Raw genomic sequence first — 13,683 nt, forward strand, 5'->3', positions numbered from 1 at the left:
AAAATATCGTCATTCACATTTATCAAATTCCCAAATAATTTGACACCTTTTCCAAAATATCGTCATTCACATTTATCAAATTCCCGAATAATTTGACACCTTTCCAAAATATCGTCATTCACATTTATCAAATTCCCGAATAATTTGACACCTTTTCCAAAATATCGTCCTTCACTTTTATCAAGTTCCCAAAAAAATTTGACGGCATTTCCCAAAATTTCAAAGATTTCCCCAAAACATTGCAGTTTTTCTCGCATTTATATTTCCGTCCTTTTATAAGAAATGAACGGTTTCCGTAAGCCTAAAAAAATCCATAGCTATAACTCCGGCGCGAGTACGTCAATTTTTCACAGTCACCCTCGGATTATTTTTAAAGATTGAGTGCAGAATGCGTTAAGGGGATAGCGACTTCAATGGCGGTAAGTGCATGGATTTTAAAATTTTCAAAAAAATTTTTGACCAACTTGCGGCGGCCAAATAATTTTTTAACTATTTTTTTCGGACTCCTCAGGGTCCAATTAACTAGAAACCATTGTTAGTTGGGTGGGTCACGTAAAGTGCAATCCTACCATTTTGTTACAATTTTAAACATGGAGCCAAGTTTTATTATTGTTATTCGTACAGTTTCAAAGTGAGATATAAATAGCCCATATTCCTCCACTTACTCATCTTTTCCAACGGGAAAGGAAAAGAACCAAGGCTTAATGATAATAAGCTGCGTTAATTAATTTATAATTAATAACGCGTCATTCAGGAATCGAGGAACCTTAGGGTAAGTCTTCTTAATTAAAATGTTTATCATTAGGATTTTAATTAAGTTTTCTACACTAATTTGGTTAATAAACTACCATTTGGACTATAGAGTAGTGGCACTCCATGTTAACTACCCATAGAGCTTAATACAGTCAAAGGCAAGTAGGTGCCATTACTCTATTTGACCTTTAATTATTTCTACATTAAAGTGATTATGATTGTGAGTGTTCTTTTAAGCCTAACTAAGATTATGAAACGCAAGAAAAGTCCATTGCTGCATCGTAAAAGCGGGGGTGGATCGGGGCCAGGAAGCGATGGTAGTAGAACGCCCAAACACAGCACACCTCCGACCTCAAGTTCTTCTTTACTTGTAGTACCCAACAGTTCCGTGGTCTCGTCTTCGGGTACGCCCGCGCAAAGTCACGCCAACGCTGCTGTTCCCGCTGAAGAATATTTTAGTAGCGAGGAATTGACCGATTGGGTAAGAAGCCCCCCCCCCCATTCAATTCAATTCACTCTTAATTTGGTATTAATGACATCACGAACCCTCCTTTGTACTTATTATTACCGAATTATTTAACTGGTCCGGAAAATAGAGACATTTTTGACCAATAGAAGGCGCCTTAAGATTTGTGGGTGCGGTTGAAATATAAGCAGACGACGTTTCTCAATGAAATATAATTACATTGATCCGTTTTTGATATTAGAGCTGGTTTTCATACAAAATTAACCCCCGTTCGTTTACAGAGCCGCAATTTGTGCCTAGAAAAGATATTTTGGCCCGATTCAGACGTAATTGGTCGATATTTTTGAGAGTGTTAAGGGCCTTTTATTCTCCTTAAGTTTCCCGTGCTCGTTACCTACGGGTTTTTGTACTGGCAGTCTGGGATGTTAGAGTATTTTTGAAACTAGCCCTTGGGACCAGTGACCCCCCCCCTCTAGTGTTCAAAATAATAAACTGGTCCCTGCTTTGGTTCTGGTTCTATAGATTTGCAATTGATAAAGTGGTCCCAAGGACCAGTAACCCCCACCTCTTGAATATAAAAAGTAGTCCGGCTCGGGCTGGCTCACGAAATTTTCACTTTCTAAAGTAATCTAAACTCGGGCTCAAATTTGATTATTTAAATAACGGGTCTCAGCTCAGGCTCGGGCTCATCGTTATAATAAGTTTGAGCTCAGCTCGGACTCAAATTTGATAGTTTTGTAAGGGCTCCCTTTATGAAAGGCTACCTGTGTTATATTTGCAGAGTAAGGACTTAACGTCGGGGAAATAATCACGCATGGTTGATCTCTGCCTTCTCTAATACTAGGCCTTGCGATAGGAATAAAAGGGGGGTGGCATTTAGGATTTCACAAATGGCGCTAGATGTCGCTTTTCTGAGGTTTTAAACTGGCGGCAAATTCAAAACTATGGGAAATTGTTAGCAACGACGAAGTGTAATCTGCTAAGTTCGGCTCGAAAAAGAAAGCAGAAAACCCGGTCAATAAACCGGTTCATGATGCTGAACGGTTTCCGGGTTCGAAAAATACTAGTTTAAATTTGGTGTTCGTTTTGACACGTGTCAATGGCGTCTGCATGGAAATTTGAACCTATCACAGCCCTTAAGTTTTTCCCATAAACTGCCACTGCCAATGAAATGCCTTAAGTTTGATTTGGATTGACCAATGAGCGAGCTTAGGAGAGGTAGGAGGATATTTCTTTGGCAGCTGAATTCGGACACAGACATTATAAACTCCAATATTTTAATTACCCACTTCTCTAGTTTAGCAGACGATGTGCCCTGGTCAATGGTCATGGACCAGGTTATTTAGTAGTTTAAAAAAAGCCTTATTTCCCACGTGACGTCATGGGAGACTGCGCAGTACGAATTTACTTTCGTCATCGCGAAAATTCGCCTCAGAAAAGCCATCTAACGGTTACTAAGCGCAAATTCAAAATGTCACATAAAAAATGCTTTTGTCGTACATTTCGAGGCCTTGTATTAGAGTTGGCAGCGGGTTAATAATAACAAAAGAGCAACCAACAAGAGCCACACCGAGTGGATATACAAGAATACTAAATATACACAAAATATACCACTAGATGTCACTATTGTCACTGATGTTATTCAGTCCCCACCAAATTCGAATCTTGCACTTACAACCTTGTCTTAATTTAAATACTTGTCTTCTTAAAGACTTAAACTAGGATCGGATCTGACTTATGCTAATCTGAGAAATTCTGACCGGGGTTCGACAGAACAGTTACAGTTTAAATAACGGGACGCGGCTCGGGAACATCGCTTTATAAAGTTCGGGCTCAAGCGGGGCTCGATATTTAACTTCGAGCTCACGTCAGTCTCAGCTACTAAAACTCGTTGAGCGTTCACCTCAGTCACATTTTTCTTCTCTTATACATTATTTACACGCGAGGAGGATTCTTACCATTTGCACAAGGAGACCGGGCAACTTAGAGTGTAAAATAGCAGACGATTTTACACTAAGTCGCTTGGTCTCCTTGTGTTAATGGTAGGAATCCTCCATGCCTGTAAACTATGTATTAGATTACGCAAGTACTACCAAAGAGAATATACCAAGAGGAGCAGAAAGTCTAGCCTTTCACAAGGCTTTTGAAAAGCACTGTGCAGTCACGGTTTCGGAGTAACTAGATCCATCCGGTTTTTGTTGATTGGCTAAGCAGCGACGCCTGTTATGGGTTAAATTACGTCGGCTGCTTATTTTTGGTGGTGGCAAAGGGTTGACGTACTAAAGGTAATTTTTAAGCAGACGACGCGGTCACGTGAACAACCAGTCCCCATTTACAAGGTTTCTGCTCCTCTTGGTATATTCTCTTTGGTACTACCAACTCCAACCTACTAACAAAGTGGAATTTCCTGCCATCTATGGCCGCATATATGGAAAGCTTAAATATTGTTTCACTCTGTTTATGGATTTCCGTAAAGGAAGAGCCTTAGCTCATTATTTTGAACAGTACATAGGTACAGATAATACAGGTTTAGTGAGCCCGGTCTCGGGATCAACAGATTATGGATAGATTTCTTTACCGGTTTTCAATCCTTTCCCCCGCGTGACTCCATTAACTAGATCAAGACGAATAGAAATGTGTAGAAACTTCGAAAATAAATATGAGGGTTACGTTTTGGGGGTCTTTAAAATAGAAGTTCTTTTCCTACAAGGTTATCCTATGTTAGTTGTCGCGCTGTCTATGCTTCTCGATTTATAATTTCAGCTTTTAGCATAATTAATACAATTATATTTAATAATAAAAAAATTAAATAATAAAGTTTTCAAAATTTACTTTAATCATGAGCCATCAATCTAGAAGGACCAGAAACAGGGAGAATTTAGAAGGGGAGTGGAAGGGGTGGTTTGGAATGTAGCGCAACGTCGTCTGCTAAACGTTATCTAGGCAGGTCGATTTCCGGTATGATGCGTTTGTAATAGATAGATTTTAGAACACGTGACCAGAAACTCGCCTACCCCAAAAAGCTCAACGCGACATCTTGTTTGGGCGTCATCACGTTTAATAGAGTCAAAGGGGGGGCCTTCCACTCCCCTTCTAAATTCTCTCTGCCAGAAAGAAACTGGGAGGTTTTTTTTTTCTTTGCGCAGTTGCTCGCCAATTTCGCAAGGTACGCTCACCCGCGGTGCAACGTAAACAAACGTGGTGGTTTTGGGAAGGGTACAAAACGTTCGTTTTTCCATTTCAGTTTCCTTGAATCACTTTCACAATTGGCAAAGGCGCAAATCCTTATTTTAACTATTGTTAATTGCTTTATTAAACTTCACTTTGAAATAGATGCAAAAAAATTAACATTGGTCCCAAGGCTTAGCGAAATGAGACCAAGCGGCCATTTTACTTGTTTAAATTGTACCGTGCAACGTGGGAAATTAGGCGGTCGCACGGGGCAAATGACCAGTTTAAATATTGCCTGGACCAGTTTATAAATTAAATCGGAAGGGCGATGGGTCAGTGGTCCACGGGACCAGTAAGAAAATTCAAGGGTAACCAAACCAGAGTCCAGACATTATCTCAACTATTTTATTTATCAACTTCTAAAGTTTAGCAGACGACGCGCCCTGGTCAATGGTTATGGACCAGTTTATTTATTCCAGGCCAGGGGGGTCGCTGGCCCAATTTTCATTTTCAAAAAAAATCCCTATTTCCCACCCTGCATTGTACCGTCTCTCTCACCAAGACCTTGTCGTCTGCTAGCTTTTTTTTTCTTTATTATTTTGGGACACTTTAGCTAGAAAATTTTAACATGGAATCTGCCGTTAAGATTCTGGTTCATTTTATAGAAGGTTCATGCTTTAATGAATGATCCCTTTATAGATGAATAGCATCTAGCGCCATCACGCGACGAAATATATAAGGCTTATTGAATACCGGATCGCAATATTCGATTTAAACGGTTAACCGCAAACCTCTAATTTGCGTGAACGTAAAAGACCCTCGCTACTTTGTCCACTAGATGCCACCTAAGTAGTAGTCTCAAGGTAACCCAAGAAGGTGTTTTAAACTGCCATCCATGGGTGCAAGCCCCTCTGTAATGGGTAGAGATGGACCGATACCGATACCATATCGGTATCGGTACCGATATTTGGCTTTAACCGATATATCGGTATCGGTTAAAAATGAACCGATATTTCTACCCGATATTTTTTGAAGAAAATAAATACTTAAGACCTAAACTCTGAGACAGCACAGTTTTTCATCTATTTTTGGATAACGTAACTAGTGTCTAAAATGGGTTTTTCGTATGATAAACCAGTTTTATAGTCTCAAGTACCGAAATTGGATCGAGAATCATCTATAGAGATGGGCCGATACCGATACCATATCGGTATCGGTTTGATATCGGTTTAATCGAAGGATCGGGTAAAATATCGGTATCGGTACGTATCGGTTTCCCAAGTATCGGATCATATCGGTATCGGTTTAAACTGGTATCGGCCCATCTCTAGTAATGGGTATAGGCTAGCTTTTAGGCTCCACTCAATCTGGTGATCCACCAAGGTGGAATCATGGACGGACAATGCTAAATAATGGGTTATAAGGAGTCAAACTTGAAAAATACTCGTTAATTCGCTGTCTAGCGGCAGATAGTAGCATTTTTTTGGAAGCAGCTGAGCTAACAACGCCTTGTTTTGTCTAGATGGCGCTGGTTTTTTCCAGAATTTGCCTCAGTATTTTTCATAACCCCACCCACCACAGGGTTGGCAAGTTTTTGCAAGGGGTGGAAAAAACCGCGGTTTTAACCTGGTTAAAACCGGGTGGCAAAAGCTAAATTTTCCGCGGTTTTTTCCGCGCGGTTTAAACCAGGTTGAAACCGGTGCCAAAAACTTGTCTCCGCGGTTTTTTCCACTTTTTAAGGTTTTTTCCCGAATTCTATGCAAAGTATTTGACTAATTATTCGTTAAATATTCGCGCACAACTTGAAGCCAAATAAATATAAAAAAAATTAATATCAGCAGAAGGGAATAAGAGAGAAGGGAGACATTGGAGCCTGCTTTGGTAACGAGAGTCCGACCAATTCAAGAAAACCGCGAAAACTTTGCTTAAGTACACAGCTTTTAACCAATTTACTGCAAATATAGTTCTTTAAGTTCTCCGAGTCCGCGTTATCAAGCGGCCTATTTGTCTGCTAGATTTTCATTCTCCAAAGGCTTAGGGCTGTCGATGTTTCGTTCTTGTGTAATTATAACCTCCAGTATGTATTTTATTGAAACTAATTTGTATTTTTAATATTAATTCAGAATAATTAGTTTTCATCAATTTAATACTTTCAAATTATCTGATTTTGGTATGTTCTCAATTCCCTTGTATCTAAATTAATTGCACAGCTTGATTTCGTTTATCAACTTGAAATTCGGCTATTTTTATCTCCTTCAATGTAAAGTTGTAAACAAAACTACTTTTTATTCGTCAACCGAGACGTTACCTTCTTATGTGACGTCACAGCTAAGACAGAAGTTAGATAGCCAATCAGTTAAGGGTAGTTGATTTGAGGTTGGTAAGACTGTTGTTACGAGTGTAAAGCATTATGGAGATATAAAGTGTGTCCCTTCTCGCTTATTCCCTTCTGATATCAGTTATCATTATGCTTTTAATTTACTAGCATTTGGTACAAGTGCCACTACTCTAGAGAGCGTTAGAAAATTCAGTTCTTTTTCCACACGCTTCTTATTGGCCATGTAACCAACCAAATATAGTGACATGTTATAGCTCAGCCTCGATAGAAAGAATGTTTCTACTCTTGTCTTTCATTAATGGAAAACTTTGAAATAGGTTAAAGAATGAAACCGCTTCTACTTTTGTTTTGTTGACAAATGCTCGTGGAAAGACGCCTGGCAAATTTGAATACTAAACATTAAATACATCAATAACCATCTCAAATTTAAAAATTAAAAATACTATTGTTGTTTTTCTAACATAACATCAACAAACATCACGAAAATGCACTTAAAACTCGCTAGTTTACCACTTTGTAACCATGAATTTAGTTTTTGCCGGTTTTTTCCACGTGTCCCGGCAAAAACTAGTTTTGCCCGGATTTTTGCCAACCAAGGGGCAAGTCAGCTTAATTAGCATTGGTTGGGCTCTATGGCCCGTTTAGTATTGTTCGTCCCGTGGTCAAATAAGTCCTTTCGATCCCAAATATTTAAGTAACACAAAGAAAATGGAAAATTGTCTTACGTTTTACATATTAAATCTTTAAAAACGTTTCCATAAATAAATTGGTCAATTTCCATGCTACCTTAGACTCATAGCACCTGACCCATGGACAGGCAAAGCCATGTTAAACCCGCGTTAACAAATGGCAATTCGTAGCACGCGCCCCCGTCTAATTTAGAATTTTCGGGTTTTATTCATGGTTTAATCGATCAAGTAATCAAATTACATTAACCTAATCATTAGGTTCATTATATAGTTTGATGTTTTTATTACCATTAGCCATATTTGCGCGTTAATTAATTTTCTCAACAAATTAAAATTAGTAATTGAATGGTAATTGTTTGAATGGATTGAGCTGGTTTATAAAAATGCGTGGGATCTCGTATCTTTAAACGCGATTGTCCTTCTTGGAAAGTGCGGAGAATCTCTCAAATTGAAAGCGGGGCAATTAGACGCGGGATAAGGGTGTCAGGTGCCCAGAATTAAGAATAGAATCCGATGAATAGAAGACGCGTGCTTTTTGCTTTTCATTTTTCAGGTTACGGATAATAATTTAGCAATCTTAAAGGTAGCGCGATAGTTTTTCCATGGATAAAGAATGCCTGAGAGCGTGAAATTTGTTTTCACGCTATAGGATAGGCAACTCCCTATCTCGAACGACAGCTTATGCTGTATATACTCATGTTACAACATCGGTTGTCAGCACGCCCAAACCTAGGTCTCGATGTAACCTAGCCATGTACGTGCTGTCAAGAGACAAAAAACTTCAGGATCCTCAGGATTTAAAATCGTTTAAAATATCCCGAAGTTTTTTAGCCTATTGTCAGCACGCGCAAGGCTAAATTAAATTGAGACCTAGGTTTGCGAGTGCTGACAACCGATCTTGTAATAGAGTATATACGGAATAAGCTGTCGTTCGAGATAGGGAGTTGCCGATCCTATAGCGTGATAATAAAATTTCAAGCTCACGCGCATTCTTTATCCAGGGTTTTTCGCTACATCCTTTGGTGAACATCTAACGATGGGCTATTATTTTCACTCGGTCTGAAGAAAAAGTATCGTTCGCCTTTTTAAAGGGAGAGTGAAAACGGAAAAGAAGCGGTCATGATTTAAATAAGAGTTCGGTGCGGATGCGCAATGCCACATATTTTTGAAGAAACTTTTTAAATGACATCCGTTGGGAAATGTCACGATCAATTATAGCATTTCGCTGACATACGTTGGGAAATGCTATAATTGATATTAAATTTTAGCCTCACTTAAGTAGAGAATGAAAACGAAACCCTAAACCAAATTCATTTCAATCGCTTACGTATTTCCTATTCGTAACCCTAAGAAAAATTCTCTTTCAAACGCTTACGCGTCAAAGGCAGTCTATAGGGGGCTATCCATAGGCGATTTCAAAAGGGGGGTCTAGGGGCTATTCGCTAAATCATTGGCGATTTTTAAGGTCACTCGAGTTGCTACTCACTTATTCAATGGTGACCTATACTTAATAATTGGTAATATTTAAAGGGAATCGAGGAGCTATTCACTAATTCATAAGTAATGATTGGCGATTCGAGGGACTAATAACTCAATCATTTTCGATTTTAAAAGAGTCGAGAGGCAACCCACTTATTCATAGCCGATTTATAAAGGGAGTCGAGGGGCTACTAACTTAATCGGCGATCTTTCAATTCAATGGAGTACACTCAATGACTGGCCAGTTTAGCAGAGTCGAAGGACTACACAATTATTCATAGCCGATTTATAAAGGGAGTCGAGGGGCTACTCACTTAATCATTGCCTGTTTTTAGTGGGAGTCGAGGGCCAACTCACTTAATCTTTGGAGATTTTAATAGGAAGTCGAGGGGCTATTCACTTAATCATTGCCTGTTTTAGTGGGTGTCGAGGGGCTACTCACTTTATGTTTGGAGATTTTAAAGGTAGTCGAGGGGCTACTCACTTAATCATTGCCTGTTTTTAATGGGAGTCGAGGGGCTACTCACTCAATCTTTGGCGACTTATAAAAGGGAGTCGGGGAGGCTACAGAATGATTCCTCTTAAATGTATGGATTCTTGTTACTATACATGGGGTACGCTAGTATAGCTACGTAGATGGTTGCCGTTTTTATTATAATGGGGAATACCTTTGGAAAGAGTCGTATGGGTGAAAAGGTAATATATAGGTAATACTATTAGCCATACATTACTAGGGTCAAGCTTGACTCAAATAACGTTCTTGATTAGCCCAAACCCCTTTGGCCGAGAATGTTATTTGGGTGAAAAAGTAACGCATAGGTAATATGGTTTTAGCCATACCTAACCTTTTAAAAGCCCTGATCTATTCAAACACTTACTGTTGTCTCGTTACACCGGCAAACTTAACGCTGTTACTTATACCGCTGATTGGCTTATGTTAAGTACAGGTGACTACTTCTGTTTATTCATTGAATATCCGTTTATCGTTTAGTCTTCAAGATGAACTGCATCACCATTGGGTACGTGAAAGAGGAAATAGCCAAATGCCATAAAGGCCCATGCCGGGATCTTCGAGCAAACTGTTCAACATGGGCCAGTTGATTGACGCCATGCTCGCTACTTTTGAAAAAAATTTCAACCATGGCGGCTGTGTAAAACTGTTCCCGATTCATCCGCGAGTGACAAATCTAACAACTCTAGCGCTTTCAGAAGATCATTCCGTCAATGGCAACCCCCAATTATTTGGAAAAGGGTGGCCTATGAAGATAAAGATCCAAATGACGTTGAAATGGAAGAGGAAAGCTATACGATGTTCGTTAGAGAGAAAATTAACCTCCTTCCCATACCAAATCCTTTGAAAATGTACCTGAACCATGACCGCAAACTTTAATAACCCTGAAAGATTCAGTCGAAACTCTTTTTTTTCTTTAGTTCTCTATACCCCTTTTTCTTATTGTTATTTACAAGAAAAAGTCTCTCTATAAAAAGAAAGAGTACTTTATAATTATTGAATTTTTTCTTTCGATTTTTTTAGAATGCACGCAAAATTAAAAACATCCTTGTCAAAATTTTCTTTTATAAAAGTTTTAAGGTAGTTTTCATTATAGAAATGTAACTATAATTAATTACTAGTTAGTTAATAATTTTAAGCAAATAAAGAATATTTGCTCGAATGTTTAATAATTGATGGGGAATACTTTTTTTTTTACCATTTTGTTGTTTCCTTTTAAAACTAAAAACGGGGTTACTTATTTCCCCACTAACAAGACTTAAGTACAAGATCCTCTTTATAAAGTTGATATTAATCTCAAATCGTTATAATCTTGTAAATATTTCTTGATAAGTAACGGTTATGAAACAGAAATTGCTTTTATTTTAATACGTATGTCGCGAGTAAAGAATTAATAATAAACCGACAACCGAAAAAAAGCATATTTCTTTTCTATAGTTGTGGAAGTTTCTTTTCTATAGTTGTAGAAGTTTCTTTTCTATAGTTGTAGAAGTTTCTTTTCTTTAATAAAAACGTGATATCTCCAATCATAATGGTTTTAATGTTTTTAAATTAGACCTAGGCTTAAAAATATTGTTTAGAGCCCATCGAGATTTGAAAACCCCATGCTTCTAATACTCTTAGTGAAAAAAGTCCGTTATTTGACACCAGATATACCGCCTCTTTGGAGAGAGAGAGAGAGAGAAAAAAAGAATTCCTCCCTTAAAGTATACGGGAAGAAGCAGCCAGGGAAGAAGGGGACTTTTTTAATCCTTAGATGTTGTCGAAGAAAGCGTAAATATACATCAGAGCGGTTTTTTTAAAGGTACACGGTGACATTACGAATTTTCTAACGCTTCGTCGCTCATAGTATAAAGGTGTAGTATAGCGTTTCAGGTATAACCACCTGTTTTTGTAGATTTGTTTTGTTTTTAAAAATATTTGACTCTCCAAAAACCTATTAAAAAACCTCATGTTATTTAGACCCTAATTTCGAAAGATTAAATGCATTAAACATAACTGAATTATAAAATATGTCAAGTTAAAGTTTGGTTGTCAATAAAGAAAACAACACCCCACCGTGTCACGTGATTCAAAACAAAATTTCTCTGTCACAAGGAAAAGCAAAACGCCGCACGAGATTTTGAAAATAAAAATTCTCATGGAATGATTCGAGGATTTCCCATGGCTTTTATTGTTTTTTGTATTGGGATCTCATATTTATTTATGTCGGCTGCCGTTTAAACTGCATATGTGCGTCTTTGTTTCGCGGTCCTCGGGTCTCCTTGGAAGTTATGGTGGTATGTACAGGGTGTTTACGATAAGTCTGACGTAAATTAAAAGGTGTGTTCTTAGGGTCAAACTGAGTCAGTGGCAAGTGTCACCAGATCATGGATGGGGTCTACAACATTTAGTTACGTGCAGAGATATGAGCTCCCAAAGCATGGATTGGCCCCTATCGTTGTAAATAAAGTTCTGCTTACACTTTCCACTCAGTTTGACCCTATAAGAGCACAATCTCTAATTTATGGCAGACTTATCAGAAACACCCTGTATAGTAAGTACTCTTTCGAAGTGCTCATACCGAGTTTAGGTTATGGATTAGGTTTTCTTTGAGAAATCGAGGGATTAAACTGAGATGCGTTTTTTTTTTCTTCTCTCTAAACATTTGGCCGGAGATGGGTTGGATGTTTTAAAACTTCCCGTAAAGAAATGAAAAACGTTTGGCAAACACCTTTTCAGGAGTCTAGAAAAATGGAAGCCTTATTTTTATATGGCGATGCCCAGATCATATTGGGTTTCAAAGATGTTAAAAATAAGCGGGGACCCTTACGTTGGGCCCTCTTTTCGACCATACGCTACCCTAGTCCCGCCTAAAACTACCTTTTTTATCCGCTTCAAGAAACCAAATTCAGTATATATGAGAATGCTTTTAAAATTATATAAAGTTATTGCCTAATTTTTCTTAATACTACTATATGGGGGGGATCAAATAGGAGCTCGGAGTTCGACGAATAACGATTGTTTGTTCGCTTATTCTTGGTTTAGATGTAGTGTTGCCACTGGTTTGGGAAAAATGTGTGGAAAAAACTAGGAATTTTAACGTTGACATCGGAGAATTTTATTTAATGGGGAAGATTTTTTGGGTTTTTGGGATTGTAATAACGAACGTACTTTCCAAATTAAGAGTTGACTCTAGACAAGTGTCGCGAGTCATTTGCTCTAGCTCCTTTAGTGCACACATCATTCTTAACAAATATCCCTGTTAACATTGACAACTAATTTTTCTTGTTGTTATTTGGTCTAAAAAATAATTACGGAAAATCAAATGAAGGAAATACAGGTAGTATACCAATGAAAATTATTTCAAATTGTAGCAACCGTATGAAAGGTCAACCCCCTATTTTTCCTGACCAATATAAGAATGTCGGTATGATCAAAAAGAGTAGTTGAAAATAGGTATGGTTGCACTTTTGTAGAGAGGGGAACCCTTTATGGTGAATACGGTCTAAAAAGGGGCTTCTCTTATGACATGTTGGCCATCAGGCTAGCGTCACGACAATCGACAACACACCCCCTACCAGCGTGAAAAAACTCAACATCCCTGCATCTCTCCAAAATACCATTGAATAGAATAGGTTCTCGAACGATTTCGCTAAATAGGGGCTTAACCCAAAGGTTCGAAAAGAAAGCACTATATAAGGTTGCCTCGATCGCGCCGTTTTCTTTTGATTTTTTCTCGTTATTTGATTGGTCTCTCCCTGACTCTCTCTGTGACGTAGTACGTGGAGATTCTGCAGACGACCATAGCTCAAATATACAGCGTAGAGGCTATAAGTTATGGACAAGGCTTAGATAAAATCAATTAATTTTGATTAGTTCCTATTTTTTAACTTGTTTTAAAACCTAAATAAAATATTTAACATGCCGTACGGTGGAGCAAAGTGTGCAATAACTGGATGTGATAATAAATTTTCCGTAACTTCTAAAAATGTGGACAAGAATCATATCAGTCACTTTACATTACCAAAGGACTCAAAAATCCGAAGAATATGGATTTCTAAATGTTACAATCCTAAAATTAATACTACTTATGCAAGAATTTGCTCGGAACATTTCAAAGACGAAGATTTTGTAAGAGATTTTAAAGCTGAACTGATGGGAACGAAGCCTAAAAGACGGTTAAATTCAAGCGGAGTTCCTTCTATGAAGTTACCATACCAACAGTCTGTGTGTGTGAAAAGTTCAGAAGCAAGAGAGTCTAGAGCCAGATGTAGAGAAAGAAGAAAACTTATTG

General features: G+C 38.1%; 1 long non-coding RNA gene across 7 annotated transcripts; it reads left to right on the forward strand.

Moving 5' to 3' along the window:
* Nucleotides 1-576: 576 nt before the first annotated feature.
* Nucleotides 577-10,939, forward strand: LOC149663427 (uncharacterized). 7 transcript variants are annotated; one of them, XR_016368515.1, is made up of 5 exons: nt 577-772; nt 863-915; nt 991-1,070; nt 1,128-1,234; nt 9,888-10,939. It is a non-coding gene; the product is annotated as an uncharacterized LOC149663427 (long non-coding RNA). The 7 variants fall into 7 exon arrangements; XR_016368512.1 differs by having other exon boundaries at nt 991-1,234; XR_016368516.1 differs by lacking the exon at nt 863-915.
* Nucleotides 10,940-13,683: the final 2,744 nt, after the last annotated feature.

The sequence above is a fragment of the Phalangium opilio genome, unplaced genomic scaffold, assembly GCF_054372755.1.
Source record: "Phalangium opilio isolate 3A_F unplaced genomic scaffold, DU_Popi_V2 ptg000062l_1, whole genome shotgun sequence".
NCBI classification, from domain to species: Eukaryota; Metazoa; Arthropoda; class Arachnida; order Opiliones; family Phalangiidae; genus Phalangium; species Phalangium opilio.